The sequence below is a fragment of the Pelodiscus sinensis genome, chromosome 5 (assembly GCF_049634645.1).
Source record: "Pelodiscus sinensis isolate JC-2024 chromosome 5, ASM4963464v1, whole genome shotgun sequence".
Taxonomy (NCBI): domain Eukaryota; kingdom Metazoa; phylum Chordata; order Testudines; family Trionychidae; genus Pelodiscus; species Pelodiscus sinensis.
In genome coordinates, this window is record NC_134715.1 from 98,033,238 (window position 1) to 98,054,270 (window position 21,033).

The following is a 21,033-nucleotide window of genomic DNA, read 5'->3' on the forward strand; positions in this document are numbered from 1 at the left end:
GTAAATCCAGAGAATGACATCTGGGTCTCTGCTAATAAGCAATGATTAAATATTGGCATAACTACACAATTATCCTTTAATAATGCTTTACTACATATCTCAATTCCTGTAATGTCCCTGACCTGTTTTCTGCTGGGTTCATTTTGGACTAAATTGTAGATTACATCTTGGTGCAGAGCAGTTTATTAATTCACAATTTTTTTAAAAAAATCACAGAACAAGATTCATATTGTACAATATCCTAGCAGTATTCTCTAAGTAATTAAAATGTATTATTAATATCTTCAATGTTAATCATTTAATATCTGTAATGATTGCTTATGTTTAATGAAATCATTAAAAAAAAGTGTAGAGTCATTGTTTTTAATTTGTTTGCTCGAATGAGTTTGAATTATTTGCAAGTTCAAGAGTGGTAGCCACTGCCTTAGTGTGGCTAATCTCTTGTCTCACCGAAGACACCTCCAAGTAGCTTTTTATTTTAGCGCACTAGAAGGAGGCATCAAGCACCTACCAGTAGCATCAGGAAACTCTGGAACAGTCCACAGATTGTGAGGTATCCCTTTCCTTTCTGGACATCATACAAGTATAAGGCAGTTCTAAAAGGGGTATAACATATGTAAGAAAAAAATACATCAGGTGGGACCCTAAAGTTCCAACTCGCTAGAATTTTGTTGTTACCGTTTTCTTCAGCCATTCTATTTAATTTTCCATTCATCTCCCCTTTCTCCCACCTTCCTCTCCCTTGCCTCCTTCCATCTCCCTTGCCTTTTTCTCTCTCTTCTTTGCTTCTGTTAACTGACCTGTGTCTCTGTCTTCTCTCCTTTCATCTCCCTATTCTTCAATATATTTTCTGCCCACATTTGTTAATTTCTTTCCTTTTTTCTCCTTTTAATTTTTATGTGCAACTATTCCTATTCCTTCAGATACTCTTTTAAAAAGTGTTTCTCTGCCCATTCCCAGCCAGTTACAGTTAGAGTAATTATTCTGATCATTTAAATGATTTAGTTCCATTGCACATCTCTGTAACTCAGAGCTCTGCCCACAACATAATTGATCCAGTAACATGTGCTAGCTTAACAAACAAGGTGACTGGTAATAATGATCTCTTTCTGTTTTTTCCATGCTGCAGGGATACCCACTGAGTTCCACAATCCATGTGAGTATGTGAAGCTTCAACTGGCAATTGAGTGAGACCCTGACACTCATTTACTACTAACACTACTGAGCAAAAATATCACATTTTCCGATTCTGAAAAAAAACCCTGCTAAACTTCATGTTTCATTTGTGAAAATAAATGTGAAATACCTCCTAGGGGTACACACATGTAATGTTGACACTTTAAAATTTTTATAACAAAGAGGGACACAGCAAGAGAATAGAAAGCAAGTATATGCACAGTGTTTTCTGATCATTTTCAAAGTCTGGAAGAAATTTTCTCCCAGGTTTTTTATTTTTGCCTTCTTCTGTAACATGACACACAAGTTGCTTGCAAAGTTCATTTGAGCACATATCTCCTAATCAATTTGTTGCCATTACTAAGGCCAAAGGCATTCAGGCACCTCAACCCTTCCATTTCTATGACTGTGACATCAAGATCCTACAAAGGATTATAATACTTTGGTCTAAGCTAAGCTAGCGGTCTCAATGCAAAGATGGCCTCTGAAACACAGGTAGTTGACATAGGTGATCTGGTGGTCCCTTCTAGCTTTAAACTGTAGCTATGTCTACACTACAAAGAAGAGTCAGAAAAAAGATACGCAAATTGCAAATTTTCCGATATTTGGCCAGTCTACATGGGCCAAATGTAAAAAAGAAAGAAAAGAAAAACCGTCTTTCAGAACATCTCTTCTTCCTTGTAGAATGAGGTTTACAGGGATGCTGAAAAAAATACATATGCTTTTCTGAATTTTTTTTCGGAAAAACAGAGGTGTTCCCGGAAAAGCTCTGCAGTATAAACATAGCCTGTGACTCTTTACCTACATTAAGGACATTTTTTGCATATATTTCTGACTGTTTCAAACATTGGTGTAAAAGGGTGCTGAAACATGAATGCCCATGTTGTGAATACCCACCCCCAGATCAGACACTATAAGAGGGTATGTCTAAACTACCACCCTAGTTCGAACTCTTCTTTTCCTTACACTTGCTTCCCAAAAGATCTTACCTGCCAATTTTCCTAGTTTACTAAAATCTGGCTTCCTGAAGCATGTTGTCTTTATTGTACTCTTTTCCCTGCTACAATTCCTTAGAATCATTAACTCTATCATTTCATAATCATTTTCATCCAAGCTGTCATCTTCTTTCAAATTCTTAACCAGTTTCTTACTGTGTCAGAATTAAATCTAGATTTCTTCTCCCTACTTGCATTCTCCACTTTCCAAAATAAAAATATTCAGCATGTTACAAAAACTTGTTGCATAATCTGTTCCATGATATATTATTTTTCAAATGGATGTCTGAGTAATTGAAATCCTCTATCACCACCAAGTCCTGTATTTTGGATGAGTCTCTTAATTGTTATAAAAAAGCTTCATCCACCTTTTCTTTTTTAGGTGGTCTATTGTAGACATCTACCATGACAGTATATTTGTTTTTTCACTAATTTTTTCCTTCCCCAAAGACTTTCAATGGGTTCCTACATTGGCTTAATTCATGTTGGGCTCATAAAGAAATTTTGGCTTTCTTTCTGTTTCTATTTTGGCTATGCCTATATCTAAGCTGCGTAGATTTGTAACTGTTAGCTGTAAAAGTAAGCCTCTCTGTCCAAAAAATAATTAGTATGTCTAACTTAGTTGTGTGTACTGGAACTGAATAGTGTGTGCTGCAATATTGTGTCTATGTTGATTTCTTATTTGATTCCTTAGAAAAACAATCACTAACACAAAGACAAACATTTTAACAAGGTTGTTTAATTGTCAAGGGAGCTCTTTTTAAATTAAACCTGAGTAAATAAGATCAGAATCTGGTTCAGAGAAGGACATATGCAAAAATTACATATGTAAGAAGGATTTTGGACCAGTGGCTAGACCAGGTGTGCTAGAGCTAATTAATTAGATTCTGTAACTGATCTGAGATCTTTAGGTGAAAGGTGGACATAAGAGAAAAGTACTGTTATCTATATTAACATTCTCCATAAGCAGAAAATCCACTTAACAGTGAAGTCCCATGTAAATCCTATTTCATGGAACCTGGCTAGACCCCAAACAAAGGGGTGAATTTACCCTAAAATAAAAGGAATATAAATAAAACTAATTGCTTAAGAAGTATCTCAGATATATGTGCATACTTCCTAATATTATGCAACACTCAACAAATCTCTGATTCTCTATTAAATAAGCTGAATGAATTATGATTTTGACAATTTTATTTACTCAAGAAAAGTTAATATTATGCATTTTCCAAAAACAAATAAAGGGACGTAAGTGGCTCAGCTTATGCATAGGTTATTTACATTCTACCCCTATGTAAAGCTTTTACTATTTAGCCCACATTCTCTTCTGTGGGAAACTGGCAAAGCTCCACTAAAGTCTCTGGGTGTATGTCTACATTGCAGAGTTTTTCTGGAAAAACAGCTGTTTTTCCGGAAAAACTACACTTACGTCCACACTGCAATTACGTTCTTTTGACAGAAAGTTGAAAGAATTGTGGGGAGGAAAGGTTCCAAGAGTGGTAAATGACTTTCTACAAGAAAGAAGCCTCTTTCTGAAAGAGCTCTTTTGGAAAAAGGAGTGTGTGGATGGGGAAGAGGGTTTGTTTTTTTTTTCTGAAGGAGAGGCCTCCAGGAAAAAACACTGGTGCTCTGGTGGCTACTCTGTCCATAGTAATCACAGCTTAAATGTGAGATAGAGTTCAGTCAACATGGACGCTATCTTTCGAAAAAGCAGATCACTTTTTTGATGCGCTTTGGCAGTTTGGATGCTCTCTTTTGAAATAAAGTTTTCCAGAAGATCTCTTCCAGAAAAGCTTCTTCCAAAAGACACTGCAGTCTAGATGTAGCCTGGAGCTGCACCAACTTAAATTATCAGAGAATATGGCTTTTTAATAATTAGCAGCACCTTTCTCCCTCCCACAGGTCTCCAGGCAGTCTTATAATAGTCATCTTCTTCTCAACAAACTATCCAAAATGGAAGAATCTTAAGTGCAATATTCCAATTAGGTACTGTGTGCTACTGCATGACAACCTGGGAAGTTGTGGTGTGTATGTGAAGGGGAAAAAAGAAAACATGAAGAGGCCTATTAGACACAAGGGTAAGAGGTTTTCTGCTGTCACCAACCGGGGAATAAAAAAATAACTCTTAATTTGACTTCAGTCTTCATTATTCACACTTGTCAATAGAAAGGTGAAGAGCAAAGAAAATATAAAATTTCCAATTGGAATTCACCTAGCAACCATGTCTGTCTGAAGAGAGTGTTGTAAATATTGTAGCTCACTCAGACATTTGAAAAAAAAAATTCACTGTAGGTGATGTACATTATTCTTACAATTGTTATTAACTGATTGTGTTCACAGATGAATTGCATACATTTGTTATGTTATTTCCTCTTTCTATCAGTAAAAAAAGAATAAACTACACTTAAGTATGCTTGCTGAGTGCTCCAAAAGGACACAGAAGAATTTCTTTCTGTTGTTTCTGCTGTTCTGGAGAGCTGGTAAAGAGTGCCCACAACCCCATATGAATCATCATGACTTCTACAAATTGCTGCAAGCCTCATGACACTCTTACTGTCTAATTTGTAACACTACTGCTTGAATGAATTGATGTCTATGAATGCTAATACTGCATATCTTCCCCTGTTTTCTTTAGTCTTAATATTATTGATATGTTAGGATAAATCATTATACTACAGCTGCACTTGAGGGTAGGGAATGGCTTTCCACCATTCCCCAGTCTTCAAGCTAATACAATGTGGAGCATCCTGAGACTTACTGACTATCCCATGATGCATTTGCACTAAGGGGATAAAATTAAGTTTGCACAGGCAACCCTGATTCTGGTATTTCCTAACATTTGAGCGCCTACATTTGCATGCTTAATAATGTTCTTGTAACTGAGTTTTTTGTGTGTAATTTCCTAATGTGACCAGGTTGCCTCCTCAGTGACTGGACCTGGCCCATAAGGGTGCAACTCATTCATCCTAAAGTTTCCACTGATTTTTGTGAGGTTTCTGGCCAATACAAACTTTAGCCTCTTCCCTGCCTTGAAAAATAGGGTCAGCCAACAAGCCTACAGAAGTACTCTACCATTATGAGCACTCTCTCTTTCCTGGCTCCATGTCTCAGTCTCATTCTCTTAGTACAGTTAATTCTAGTCTCCCCTTCTGGACTCATTGTTTGAGTCTCAGTTTCTCCATCAACTTGCAGTCTCTGTCCTCCCTACGCCAAATCATAGTCTCTTTTCCCAGTCTATCCTATTTCTTCCTTCCCGTCCAAGTCCTTGATTAGCCAATGTTAGTTCTCTCTTCCCAGCTTCTCATCTGATCCCTCTTTCTCCCCCATCGCATGCACTGGCTCCCAGTTTCAGTCTTCTTCCCCAGCCTCTTCATCCAGTTTCAGTCTTGCCCCTGCACCCTTCCTTTAGATCTTTTTATCAGTTTCTTTTCCTAGCCAGTTCAAGTTCTCCTTACACTGACCACCATTCCATAGCTCCAAGTCAGGTTCTTCTCTCTCTTTTTTCTGCTCCCATTCCCCAAACTAGTTCTCATTTCCTATCTGCTTCCCTAGCCAGTCACTGTATCATCTCATCTCAGTATTTTCCCCACTGCCAGTTGCAATCTTTACCCATAGCACTAAGTCCCAACCTCCTTGCCTAACCAATCCCATTCTCCCCCTCCAAGCCCAAATTACAGTGATTCCATACTTCCTGGATTCCAGCAGTGTGGTCACCACAAAGAAAAACTGGCAGTTGGCCAGTGCTAGCTGACCCAGGCTCATATGTTTTGTCTAGTCAGCACAAGGAACTCTGAGAAGATTAAGCATGCTCAATCACTGTGGAATCTTCAGAAACTGTAGGAGTTAAACTCTTGCAAATGTCTCGTACAGCATTAGTAAAGCATTTGATTTGGTCTCACATGACCATCTTATCAATAAATTAGGGAAATACAACCTAGATAGGGCTACTATAAGGTGGGTGTATAACTGGCTGGATAAACATTCTTAGAGAGTAGTTATTAATGATTCATAATCATTCTGGAAGGGTATAACCAGTGGGGCTCCACAGGGGTCTGTTTTAGGACCGATTCTGCTCAATATCTTTATCAATGATTTAGCTATTGGCATAGAAAGTACGCTTATTAAGTTTGCAGATGATACCAAGCTGTGAGGGGTTGCAACTGCTTTGGAGGATAGGGTCATAATTCAAAATGATCTGTGCAAATGGGAGAAATGGTCTGAGGTAAACAGGATGAGGTTTAATAAAGACAAATGCAAAGTATTCCACTTAGGAACGAACAACCAGTTTCATACATATAGCATGGGAAGTGACTGTCTCGGAAAGAGTACTGCGGAAAGAGATCTAGGGCAGTGGTCCCCAACATGGGGCATTTGTGTGTGCCTTCCAAGTGCTCAGGGCTGGCCTGGCCCTGGGCACGTGGCGCATACATGGTGCCGGATCCGGCCCGGACGCATGGCGCTTTCAGAGGGGCGCTGGCCCCGGGCACACAGCGCTTTGGGGAAGGGAAGTGCCGGCCCCGGGCGCACGGTGCTTGTGGGGAGGGAAGTGCCAGCCCCGGGCGCGCGGTGCTTGTGGGGGAGCACCGGTCCCGGGCGCACAGCGCTTGTGGGGACGGAAGCGCCGGCCCTGGGCGCGCGGCACTTGGGGGGGGCGGCTGCCGGCCCAAGGCGCGCGGCGCTTGCGCGTGTGGTGCTTGGGGGGAGTGGGCACCGGCCCAACGTGCACGGCACTTGGTGGGGGCACCAGCCCCAGGCGCGCAGCCCTTAGAGTGGGGACACCCCTGGGCACGCAGCTATGGGGGGGCCCACCCCCAGGCACACAAGTGTCCCCGCCCTCTGGCACCCGGCAGGCGAATGGCCATGCCCCCTGATGCCCGGAAACCTCAAATGGTTGGGGACCACTGATCTAGGGGGTCATAGTGGACCAGAAGCTAAATATAAGTCAACAACGTGACACTGTTACAAAAAAGCAAACATGATTCTGGGATCCATTAACAGGAATGTTGTGAGCAAGACACGAGAAGTCATTCTTCTGCTCTACTTTGCACTGATTAAGGCTCAGTTGGAGTATAGTGTCAATTTCTGGGCACCACATTTCAATAAAGATATGGAGAAACTGGAGGAGACCCAGAGAAGAGCAAGAAAAATAATTAAAAGTCTTGAAAACTTGACCTGTGAGAGAAGGCTGAAAGAACTGGGCTTGTTTAGTTTAGAAAAGAGAAGACTGAGTGGGGACATGATAGTAATTTTCAAGTATCTAAAAGGGTGTCACAAGGAGGAGGGAGAAAAATTGTTCTTCTTGGCCTCTGATGACAGGACAAGAAGAAATGGGCTTAAATTGCAGCAAGGGAGGTTTAGGTTGGACATTAGGAAAAACTTCCTAATGGTCAGGGTGGATAAACTCTGGAATAAATTGCCTAGGAAGATTGTGGAATCTCCATCACTGGAGATATTTAAAAGCAGTTTGGATAGATATCTATCAGGGATGATCTAGATGCTGCTTGGTCCTGCCATGAGGGCAGAGGAGTGAACTTGATGATCTCTCTGTTCTAGTGTTCTGTGTTTCTATGTTTCTACTGAATATGTGCAAACTGGTTTTGAAAGGTTTTACACTTAGCCAAATTTGGTTGGAATTTCCTCGGTCTCTGCTTCAAAGACTTTCAAATCTATTTTTCAAAGCATATTGTGCTCAAACCTCACACAGAAAAGGTCTCCAGAATTTATTTTTAAATATAGATAAAACAACATTTTTCCTAGCCTACTTCATAGAAATAGTGAACCATTTTGGCTGAAACAAACAAACAAATAAGCCAAAACCAGACTGAGGCAAATATCAGCTTGGAAAAAAATGGTTAAATTTTCTAACATTACACATAACAAGTGTAAGGCAAAATTAATAGGCAGCACTACCAACTCTGCCTAGACATTTTTGTGTCTCTTGTACTTTGTGTATACACTGCACAATTACATAAGAGAATACAGTAATAGATTATTCATCTATGTGGTCTAGTATTACACTTTCCATATTCTTATATTGTTATACTATTTTTCAAGTAATAAAATTACTGACAATTACTTTTGGGTCTAGAACAGGTTCTCTAATTCCCATTTTTCTCCAATGGGAAAGAGTCATATCAGATGAATAATCTTTGACAGTTGTATTGTTGGCTAATCTGTAATTAATTTTGTTCAAAGACTGAAATTTAATAATTGCTTGCTTATATTATAGAAATTATGTCACATAGAAATAAAAAATAAATGACCATTATAATCATAATTGGATTAATCAGCTAACAATAAAAAGTTGAATTATGTACCAGGCTTAAACCACAAATTTATTTAAAATTAATGTTCCTATCTTGTCTTATGAATGGCTTTGATACCTCCAGTTTGTAATCACCCCTGGGCACTTTATTTGTGTTTTTATCTTACAATCTTGTGCAGTGATTCTGTTAATTCTATCATAAAATTGAGAGAGAAAATATTTTTCTATGCAGCACTTTCCCTAAACCCCTGGCCCTGCTTGACTCACTGATTCATTCACTCCCATCTTACCCCTTCCTTTTCCTTCCTGTGTTTCTTTTCTACTTTAGCAGTTAACAGGTGAATTTGTTTCTTAGCTCCCCCTAATTCTGATTGATCTAGTAATTAGCCATTTCTTCCCTCCATCAGACTCTCTCCTCTGAGGGAACTAACTGGATGTAGAGTGACCAAAGTGCTGCTTCAGCTGCTGGTTTGCTGCACTCTATCACATCCAGTTATACTGTCCCTTAGAGTTCATCTACACAATGGTCTTACTTCCCACTGACTTTTTGTACACTACCAGATGTATATTCGATAGCCTGAAATTATAATTTCAGTGTAATTCCATTGTTCTCGCTGGAGCTATTTCTGATTTCCCTTGGTATAAGAGGAAAATCAGCCATAGAGACTAAAATACAGGCTAGAAAGCAAAGACAGTTTTTACTGCCTGGAAAATTTTCAGCCATCTTAAAATTCCAGTGTAGAAGAGACCACACCTAGTGCAACCCCTCTTAACCATTCAGGACCTATTGTAGAAGGTACAACTTTCACAATAATGTAAATTAGTTGCAGGCTGTCTCATCTCTAATACTTAATTGGCAACTTCTCAGAGACCTGGCTTTATTATCACTCACTTGAGCGATTATCAATCACTGTGGCCTGTGAGAAGAAAGAATTAAACGTGCTCAATCAAACCTCCTCTATATGGGGAGTAGGGTTATCAGTGCCCCCACATGCATCCTCTCAAAAGAAAACCTGCTGTCATGTGGAGAGTAGACTTCCTAACAGGCTCCATGGGGGACCTATTCAAAAAATGGTAAGTATTAATTGTACATGTCAGGGTTGACTTTTCCCCTGACGTACAGCCATTTCAGCTTTGTAGTAAGGGGAAAATAGTACACTGGGTCTTGAAATATGTATCAACTCATATGTTTTCCATGTAATCATCCTCTTTTGATTAGAGATTTGAAGGCTGCAACTGAGCTTAATATAATACTGCAAAGACCTGGCTTTGCATGCTTGTCAACTTCAAGTATTACAAGGATGTGACATTAGTTCAGAATCACAGAACAGGCATAATATTTACAATGGGAAGCTATTATCTGCTTAGCTTTGTCATATATTTCTTTAACTAAACTGATATACTTGTATTCTGGGATTTTCTTCAGTTTATATTTGTCAAAGTTCTTTTCAATCAGGTCTCACTATTTGGCATAACTAGGCAATGAGAGCAATAGCGATCTTCCATCCCAAAGTGTCCCAAGGGCTTTTTGAACTATTATATAAAGAGCAGTATGTATCCGGACCACCTCAGCAATGAAATGTGGTAACTGTTTCACAATTTACAATACTGCACAGTGGATTAAGAAAAGTAGTGAAGAATAGTGTTTCTATTACTATCTAAAGAAGGAAACTAGGTAAGTATAAGATAATTACATAAGCTCAGTTGGATTTTGAACAGGACATTAAGGTTTGCATACCTACAGTGAAATCCTGGCTCCATTTCTAATAATGCCAAAACTACCATTGACTTCTCTGAGGCCACAATGTCCATCCTTCATCTATAGAAAAATTCTATGATATCTGGTATAGTCATGACTGATTTTACTTTATTTCCAAAAGATTCTTATGAATCAGAGTTTCAGCATTTTTCTTTGTCTTGACAAGAACAAGTGAGAAATATGGAAAGGTTATGTTTTAGTGGAAGATAAGAAAAGTTTCACATTTCAGTTTTAACAAATTAGGAATCATTATAAGTGGAAACTATGCAGCAATGGGTGCCAAAAGATACTGAACACAATTGAAATATGTTATTCTTAAGAATGGGTTACTAATAAAGTGTTTTGTAGCAAATACATTGTTTATGTGTTAGTGTTATGCAGGATTAGCCACAGTTTGAGATCCAATTTTCATTAAAGTACATCTTTTTAATTTGCTCATAAAGTTTCTGAAACAAATTATATTAATTCTGAAGTGTTCTTGGTCTCAGCCCAGATTTGATTTTTGTTTGTTTGTTTCTATGTTTTTGAAAGGAGAAGCAAAATATAATTTGACATTTGTGAGGGAAGAAAAACACTTCTGAAGTACATTCTGATTTGAGTTATGCATGAAGGCAATTCCTAAAATGGCCCAAACAATTTTCTTCAACTTAGTAAATCCTATTGAGGTCTAAGGAAAAAGCAATATTTAAAGGGAATGCATTCTGTAATGAAATTAATTGAACCCTATATGATCTCCAGGGGTTTAGAAGCCAGGGACTCTTATGTTTTCCATCCCACTCAGCCACTTACAATCTTTATCAATGTTTTTAAATGGTATTTCACATTTTAAAAACATTAAACTATCCTCACAGTGCCACCCTCAAGAACCAATCTGCAGGTGGATAAATACTCATGGTCACATGAAATCAGTATCTGAGGTAGGGAGCCTCCTGATTCCCGGCGCTATACTGACAACAGTATCCTGGTGGCCAATAACTAAGACACTTAACCTCTAAAAGGGTGTGTCTAGACTACATGGTTCCGTTGACGGAGCCATGCAGATGAATTTACTCGGCAAAGGGAAATGAAGTGGAGATTTAAATAATCGCCACTTCATTTACATCAAAATGGCCGCTGCGCTGTGCCAATCAGCTGATTGTCAGCACAGCATGACAGTCCAGATGGGGATCTGCCGACTCCAGAACACTTTGTCGTCAGATCCAGTAAGCCTCATTTTATGAGGCATAAAGCTATCACAACAAAGGCTTCTGGTGTCGGCAGATCCCTGCCGAGACTGCCGTGCTGTGCCAACAATCAGCTGATCAGCACAGTGCGGTGGCCATTTTGATGTAAATGAAGCTGCGATTATTTAAATCGCCGCTTCATTTCCCTTTGCCAAGTAAACTCATTTACATGGCTCTGTTGACGGAACCATGTAGTCTAGACACACCCCAAGTCTCAACTTCCATAGTTGAAAAGGTAGGATAAATGCATTTAACCTGAAAAAATATGTGCCTCTTGGCTCTCTTATTTAATGCACAGCTGGAACTTGATTTAGCTGCATTCTTATTTTTGAGATGGGGAATTATGTGTAAAACACAATTCAGTTAGCATTAGATATCTGAAGTAGGTATCAGACAGCAGACACTGTATGGCTGTGTCTAGACTGGCAAGTTTTTCCGCAAATGCATCTGCTTTTGCAGAAAAACTTGCCAGCTGTCTACTCTGGCTGCTTGAATTTCCGCAAGAACACTGATGATCTCATGTAAGAAATCAGTGCTTCTTGATGAAATACTATGCAGCTCCCGTTTGGGCAAAAGTCCTTTTGCGCAAAAGGGCCAGTGTAGACAGCTCAGATTTATTTTGTACAAAAAAGCCCCGATTACGAAAATGGTGATCGGGGCTTTTTTGTGCAAAACCGCATCTAGATTGGCATGGACGCTTTTCCGCAAAAAGTGCTTTTGCAGAAAAACATCGGTGCCAATCTAGATGCTCTTTTCCGCAAATGCTTTTAACAGAAAACTTTTCTGTTAAAAGCATTTGCAGAAAATCATGCCAGTCTAGACGTATATGTGTTAGCACATCCTATTTGTCTGCCTGGGAGACAAAAGTTGGATAAGAAAAAGGAAGAGGGAATACAATGCTGCCGCAGTGTCCCAGCATATGCACAGTTTCCAAAACCTCACACGCTTTATTCAGGTTACTCATTAGCGTGAGTGAGGGAAGGTGATAGATCAGTGTCCAATGAATGGTCTCAGAAAACTTGGCCAATGAGATATGTGATACAGGGCTGACATGTAAGAATAAGACTCTGGAATCTAACAGCGTATGCAATAATGCCAAACATTTTCATGGACAAACTATGCTTTGTTATCCTGTTGTAGATAGTGTAATGAAACTCCTGATTTTCTAAGGTTCCGAGTACCCATAAATTCTATTGATTCTGGTATTGATAAATATTAGTGAATATTGATTTCAAGGGAAGCTGTGGGTGCTCAGCCCCTCTGAAAAACAGGACAGTGTTTTATCAATGAAAAAACCTAACACTAAGTGCTCAAGACACAGGGCCAATAATTCTGCTCTTAGTTCCTCCATTGAAAAACATGGGTAACTTCATGGAAACCATGAAAAGACAATCTGTAGGACAGATACTTGATTTGAGAATCAACTAGCATACCGACAGCTTGCACTAAGTTAAAGAGCTGATTGTAGTCAAATAGTCTGCTAGTACTTTAAAGACTAACAAAACATGCAGATGGTGTCTTGAGCTTTCATCGGCACAGCTCACTCTTCAGACCAGAGTGTTGGTTGTCCAGAACTAAAATAAATTGAGGGGAAGGAAAACAAATGGGGGGGGGGGGGGGGAAAGAAGAGAGAGTGGGTATAAAAATATCAGGGGGAAAGCCAAGCTGGAATGTAACAGGAAAAACAAATAGTCTATAAGTACCTAAAGACTAGATAGTCAAAAGAGGCAGATAAGAACCATTACTAAGCAACAGATTGCCAAAGGATCAATGCCCACAAAACAGACATTAGACAGGATCACAAAGAAAAAACAGTTTCTTGCCATTTCAACCAGAAAGGACATTGTCTCAACGACCTAATCACATGCATCCTACTCCAGAAGAATTTCAAATCTGCACTTGAAAGGGAATCCTCTGAACTGTCATTCATGCTAAAATTCGACACTCTCCGCGGGGGGCTGAACAAAGACACCAACTACCTTACCCATTACAAAGATAGCTTCCCCAATTATCACCTCTAATACCATTAGCTCACAGACATCTACCTTTCCCCACCTCTAATATCATTAACTCCCAGTCATTTACCTTCCTTCCCCCCCTCCCCCTCGCATCCCCCTTCTGTTCTGAAATGTGATTTGTCCTTTTCATATGTGTTCATTTTTTTAAATTGTATCCTTTGGTATATATGGTTGTGACAATTTTCTTCCACTATTTGATCTGAGGAAGTGGGTCTGGCCCACGAAAGCTCATCATCTAATAAACCATCTTGTAAGTCTTTAAAGTGCTACATAGTCCTGTATTTTGTTTCAGCTACACCAGACTAACACGGCTACATTTCTATCACTAAGCAACAGAGAGGAAGAGTACTAAGTACTAACACCAGATACTATACAGACAAAGAACCATTAGCGCCTTCATTGGTTGGTAGGTTGATAATGTTCGAGCCATCCGGTATCTTTATTTAAGACATTAGTATGAGTATCAAACTTGTGAATGAATTATAGTTCCAGTCCTTTCCTGTGTATTTGGCTTGTGGAATTGGTCTGTAGCGAAACAGTCATTTGAAGATCTGTTAATGAATGCCCAGGCAGATTGAAGTGTTCCCCAACAGGTTTTTGTATGTTCCCTTTATGGATATCTGATTTGTGTCCATTAATTCTTTCCTGTAGGGACTGTCCAGTTTGCCCCACTGCAATGTATATTGGACATTGCTGGCATTTTATGGCATAGATTACATTCCTGGATGAGCAATTAAATTAACCTCTGATTTGGTGGCTTATGTGGTTAGCTCAAGCGAATTCATCACAAGTTTGATACTAATGCTAATGTCTTAATTAAAGATACCAGATGGCTGGGACATTATCAACCTACCAAACAATGAAAGTGCCAATGGTTCTTTGTCTGTATAGTATCTGGTATTAGTACTCTTCCTCTCTATTGCCTACTAATGGTTCTTATCTGCCTCTTTTGACTATCTAGTCTTTATGTACTTACAGAATATTTGTTTTTCCTGTTACATTCCAGCTCAGTTTTCCCCCTGATATTTTTATACCCACTGTCTCTTCTTCTTTCCCCCCTCCCATTTTTTTCCTTTTCCCCCTCCCCCTTCCTCCCTATTTATTTTAGTTCTGGATAACCAACATTCTGGCCATCTGAAGAAGTGGGTTGTGCCCACGAAAGCTCAAGATACCATCTACATGTTTTGTTAGTCTTTAAAGTGCTACCAGACTATTTGTTGTTGTTTAAGTTTAATTAACTAGTTAGCTTTAACCATGATTTCCAGTCTATTTTTCAACAGAAAATCTAGGTTTTTAATATTTCTTTGAATATACCAAAGCTAATATTCAATCAATAGTGTGCTTGCTTAAGTCCTCAAGAGTAGTCAATTTCACTTTTATCTCAGTTAATTTGATAATTGAACACGTGTGCAAATTTTTTCATCAGTCATTGTATTTCTAGTGGATACCACACTGTTGTCTAATGTTAGATTTAGTCTTCCTATTATTATGTAAATAACTTTGATATAGACTATGAAACTAGATATTTTCCTGCACACAGAATATGAGTCTGGGATGGTTACTCACATTTGAAATTAAGGTATGGACTATTGACTTTTAGTTCTGCTGCAGATAACACTATCCTGATTGCATTGAATCTTTGGCTGAGGCACTGGTAGTAATAGCAAGGGACCAGAGTTTCATAAGAAATAGGATATATAAGTACATTCTCTAATTAGTGCATACTATGGTATTACTCACTGCAGTGCATTAAATTGATGATGCATCTGTTTATATCATATGCTTCTCTTGAGCATTTGTACTTTGTGTCTTAAAATGAAAGAGTAGCATTTTGCACTTTACAACAATATCTCACATGTCTCTGCTTTCTTTTTTCATTTATCTTATATTCTGAAAGTCAGAGAAATTATAAGGGCTCCATGGGAGACTTTTTAATACTCTCAGTATCATTCCTGATTTAAGGTTATTAAAACAAATGCATAGGAGAGGAACTGCTAAAGTGCTAGGTAGTGTACAACCAGCACATGAAGTTTAATATTAAAACTGAAATGTAGCAAACTAGGAACTTACAGATGTTTGTAATAATTTAACTGAGCAATTGTGCACGAAGTATAATTGAAAGATAGTGCTTTTGTATCTGGTCATTTGAAGGAAGGAAGGAAGAATCTTTGAAAATTTCTGCAAATCTCTGCTATGAAGTAGAACTATTCTGGACAATTTTTGTTGATTCCGCCAATGTAAAAGGAAGGACCTTTTATGCAAATACATTTCTCTGTGTCCATGGACCTTTTCTCTCAATAGGGAGATCAAAATATTAGCTCAATGCCCCTTTAAAGTAATTTTATTGTAGCCAGTAGATAATGTGTCCAACTGCTACATTAACTGCCATCTGCATCAGCAGCTTGTCAGCCAGGTGCAAGTACTCAGCTGGCAAAGCTGGCAAACTTTCTTTTGGTTTAATTCAAAAATATGGGGTCTGTCTTTATTTGACAGAAGCTCTCAATCAATATTTCAACATTTAAAACTTTTAAAATGCTGTTGCCGCTATTTCCTCCCCTGACTCCTTGCTCACAGTACATCAGTTGCTAATTATATCTAATGGAATACATATGATATTTACCATATTGTCTGTCACATATACATAACTTTCAATAGGGAAGTCTGCATGGAACAAGCCTTGCAAAAGGTACAGAATAAGGTAAAGCTAAAATCTCTCACTGACATTCAACAGGACAGGTCAAGAGCTAATATCTGTCTTATTACTAAATATTTTATTTCATTGTGTGCCTATTCTGTAGGTAAACTGTGAAGAGCATCTACAAAATTAAATTTCAACCCTTCTCCAACAAAAACGGCTATTTTTGGAGTTCCATTTAGCAACATTCTTTTGAAGTAATTGATAACTTAATATATGTTGCAAAAATCCAGATTATATAAATATAGGTCTAACATGCTTCATGTTTTTGTAGCAGAGAGAGAATGAGATTACTGATATTATGATGATTAATAAGGAAGGATGGATTTTTTTTTCAAAAATTTGTGAAAAGCAAATTAACTGGAATGTACAAAATATAATATAAAACTCAGCTGTTCACATTACATACTTGCTAAAATGCACAGAGAATAAAATAAGCATATTTATTTACAAAACTATACACAATTATTTAAAATAGAAGTTATGGGAAAAAGGAATTTTTGTTACTTTCGCCTGCAAAGAGATCTATGCAAGATTAGGGTGGATTGAATAGAGTTAAGATTAGGGAAAATATCATATTAACATTCACCCAAATAGCAAAATTGCATTAGCATTTACCATTGTATCCTATGAAAGCTGGACTCAAATTGTGAAATTTGAATCAGATTTCAATCACCCTGAAATTAATACAAGTTTTATTCATGGTTTTAACCCATTATAAAGGTAACAGTTGTTTAAAAAATTCAGATATTGGAGTTCATTTCACACACACATACACTGTTTATAAATGGGATTATTTAATTTGGTTCCCTGCTGTCGTGTGGGGTTATATACAATAGTTCTGGTAGAGCCTTCTAGTTCATGTCTTACTTTCCTAAAATCTCTTGCTTTAAGGCTTCTGCAGATCACCTGTAGGGGCCAGGAAGAGACTGTTTGAAGCAATAGAGATGGCCAAGGTTGGAGATGGGGCACTGGATAGGATAAGCCAGTGCTTTGAAGTGGTAATGAGAATTTTCTCTCTTGTGGTTGGATCATGGGTCTTGCTCACATGCTCAGGATCTGTTTGTGATATTCTAGGTTGGGAAGACATTTTTTTTTTCCAAATCATACTGGCCAGGGGCCTTGGAGCTCTTTTTTACTATCTTCTTTAGCACAAGTCACTTGCTAGAATCATCTGGAAAATCTTTCTTTGCCCATCATTACAAAGACTTCAGGCACGGATGAACCATATTGTTCTTTGACTGTGGCATACAATAATTAAGTTTCCTTTTGTATAATTTTGGTTACTGGGCTTGATGTAGGGGAGTTTTGGAAGTTTAGTGGTCTGTGAAATACAGAAAGGCAGGTTATATAATCTGAAAGTACCTTCCTGGCTTAAACTATGTAACTCATAAGTAGTCTAGAGTTGCTGAAACCAGGATTTTGTTTTGGACCCAACTCTGAAGTCTGAGGGACAGGGAAGAAATGGGGCGGGAGGTCAGAGGGGGATGTTGTGAACAGTGTCAGGATTATTTTTGTGTGTCTACTTTTATTTAGCTTTTCCCACATCTCCCAAAGCTATTTTCAGCCTTTCAGAGAGGAAAAAACCCTCTGTGGATTTACAGAGAACTTTAAAGAACACTGTGTGTAATATTTGTTATTGGACATTCTTTCACTCTTCTTTATTATTTGAGATAGTTACTTAAAAACAACACTGCTGATTCTTAGGATTTATCAGGCTTATTCCTGACTTTAAGTCTTAGGGTATGTCTAGACTGAATCCCTCTGTCAGCAGAGGGATGCAGATTAGGCAGGTCAACATTGAAAATGAGGCAGGGATTTAAATATCCTGCATCTAATTTGCATAAAAATGGCCACCACGTTTTGCCAACTCAGCACTTTGTCGGGGAAAAAGCGGCAGTCTAAAGGGGGATCTGTCGAGAAATAAAGCCTTTTTTCACAGATCCCAAAATGTGGTGGCCATTTTTATGCAAATTAGGCATGGGATATTTAAATCCCTGCCTCATTTACAATGTCGACCTGCCTAATCTGCATCCCTCTGCTGACAGAGGGATGCAGTCTAGACATACCCTTAATTCTCAGTTTGACATTATCTGCCTCTTCAATTATAGCATTTATTATTTGTATGGTAGAAGTTTCTACAAGCCCCAGTCATGAACCAAGAAATCACTGTGCCACAATCTTGCAATTTTAAGGTCACCAAATTATTATTATGATTTCAAATGGTATGCTCTGCAACAGGATGAACTGGATATGAGGCAGTTAAGGAACAAGGATCTTATAATTGTGCAATTATCCCTTTTAATACACCTGGCTGGAATAAGAATAAAAATATGACATATAAATATTATCTGTAAATATAGTTACTGTAAGGTATCAATAACTTTTTTCCCAAAGAAGAAAAATTAAGAAGCAATGTTACCTTTCCATGGTTAGAGTATGTTATACTTTCTCATGTAATAAAATATAGACAAATAAAAGAAGAGAGGGATGAAAGGGGACCATGACATTAAATAAGACAGGTGAATAGGGATATTTCCAGCTGTCTCCAGAATATAAAGGTAGATTTTAGGGCTGTCCATCAGCAAAGAATTTTAACAGTCCAATGAAAAAAGCATAAATGTGTGTCACATGAAAGTAGCCGACAACAGAATCATCCAAGCAAAAACAGATAGAAGCCAAAGTCATTAGCTGGCAAAAAGTAACTTTAGCCACATGCAAAATACGACTTTCTCGAAATAAAGTAGAATCCATAAATAACTCAATATAATAAAGCACAGGTAGTGTAGTTTTATTAATATAAAATGCTAAATGGAATTTCTGCACTCTAATATGCCTAATAACCAACAATGTTCAATCAGTAAATAGTAAAATAATCCCCATTTCTTGTCTCGGTTCCCTAACCATGAGTTCCAAATTGCTCCTATTCAGCATTTACATTTGGCATTGGACAGCCAAGTGGAGGCTGTCAGATCAGTAGTGCCAGTAGTTGCTGGAAAAGGCTACTGTAGAATTATAAATGCTACTAAACATATCCTTCCAATTTTTTTAAACAAATATGCTGATATCTCAGGGCTCTAATTGTTCCAATTGCATCCAAACTGAAAAAAGGAGACAACTACATGGTAACAGGAAAAGCCATCAACTGAAGGGAGTAAAGATTTCAGAGATCCAATTGGAAAAGTTCAGATTCTTGTTGAAAACATATGAACAATTTTAATCTCCATAATGGAACGTGTCATCCTTAAGTTCATATATAAATATAGACAGGTATCACAGTGTCTTCAGAAGCAAAAGCGACGAGGAGTCCTGTGGCACCTTATAGACTAACTGAAGTGTAGGAGCATAAGCTTTCGTGGGCAAAGACCCACTTCGTCAGATGCATGTAGTGGAAATTTCCAGAAGCAGGAATAAATATGCAGGCCAGGATCAGGCTGGAGATGACCAGGTGGATCCAATCAAGGAGGATGAGGCCCACTTCTAGCAGCTGATCTGGAGGTGTGAATTCCAAGAGAATAGAAGCTGCTTTTGTAGTTAGCAAGCCATTCACAGTCTTTGTTTAATCCAGAGTTGATTGTGTCAAACTTAAAGATGAACTGTAGCTCAGCAGTTTCTCTTTGAAGTCTGGTCCTGAAGTTTTTTTGCTGCAGGATGGCTACTTTTAGATCTGCAATTGTGTGTCCAGGAAGATTGAAGTGTTCCCCTACAGGTTTTTGTATGTTGCCATTCCTAATATCAGATTTGTGTCCATTGATTCTTTTACGTAGGGACTGTCCTGTTTGGCCGATGTATATAGCAGTGGGGCATTGTTGGCACATGATGGCATATATTACGTTGGTGGATGTGCAGGAGAATGTACCAGTGACAGTATGGCTGATCTGGTTAGGTCCTGTGATGGTGTTGCTGGTGTATATATGTGGGCAGAGTTGGCACCGAGGTTTGTTGCAAGGATTGGTTCCTGAGTTCGAGTTATTATGGTGCGGTGTGTATTATGGGCCTCATCCTCCTTGATTGGATCCACCTGGTCATCTCCAGCCTGATCCTGGCCTGCATATTTATTCCTGCTTCTGGAAATTTCCACTACATGCATCTGACGAAGTGGGTCTCTGCCCACGAAAGCTTATGCTCCTACACTTCAGTTAGTCTATAAGGTGCCACAGGACTCCTCGTTGCTTTTGCAGATTCAGACTAACACGGCTACCCCTCTGATACTTCTTCAGAAGCAAGTGCCTCAGGAAAATAATGTTAAATAGAATGACTAGTCTCAGAATTTTGTATTAATTCAGAGGCTTCAATAATTCATTGTCTCCAAAATTATCTAAAAAAAGGAAGATGGAACTATCTGGTACTTGTGCTATGAAGGAAGCCAGAGCATCTGCCGTGGCAGGCATGATATTTGGGCAGATGGAGGAACATACAAAAGGAGCCCTGAAATGATGCTTCCATTGATGATTACTCAGAGAAATAAAACTGATGGGACTCAAAAACCTAGAGGAAGGCCCAGAGTAGATAGGGATGGAAGACTGTTGTTCATTCATTTGGTCACACATGATGCACAAATCCCAGCTGATAAGGAAACTTGCTGCACAAAAGGAAGATGAAAGATTCTCCGGTGTGTGACTATAGTCACCCAGAACAGGCCCTAGAAGGTATAACTCCTCCATGGCTGATTCACAAATAACAAGAAAGCATCACAAGCATTCACAAATGCCAAGAAAGCATCACTCTGGTACTACAGATGCAATCATCTGGCTTAATCATCTGAATTATAATACAAAACAACAAGGAGTCTGGTGACACTTTAAAGATTAACAAATTTGTTAGGTTATATGCCCTAATAAATGTGTTAGTCTTTTAGCCCTGGTGTACACTAGGGCTTTATTTCAAAATAACCCCTCTTAG

The 21,033-nt window shown here is 38.5% G+C and overlaps 1 long non-coding RNA gene across 2 annotated transcripts in view; it reads left to right on the plus strand.

The window, feature by feature from the left end:
- The first annotated feature begins 9,389 nt into the window (after positions 1 to 9,389).
- LOC142829470 (uncharacterized) overlaps positions 9,390 to 21,033 on the plus strand; it is a 119,622-nt gene continuing 107,978 nt past the window's right edge. The window contains exon 1 of one of the 2 annotated variants that reach the window (XR_012903890.1): positions 9,390 to 9,510. This is a non-coding gene — a long non-coding RNA (uncharacterized LOC142829470). The remainder of the gene's footprint in view (positions 9,511 to 21,033) is intronic. The other variant, XR_012903889.1, reaches the window with a different exon arrangement.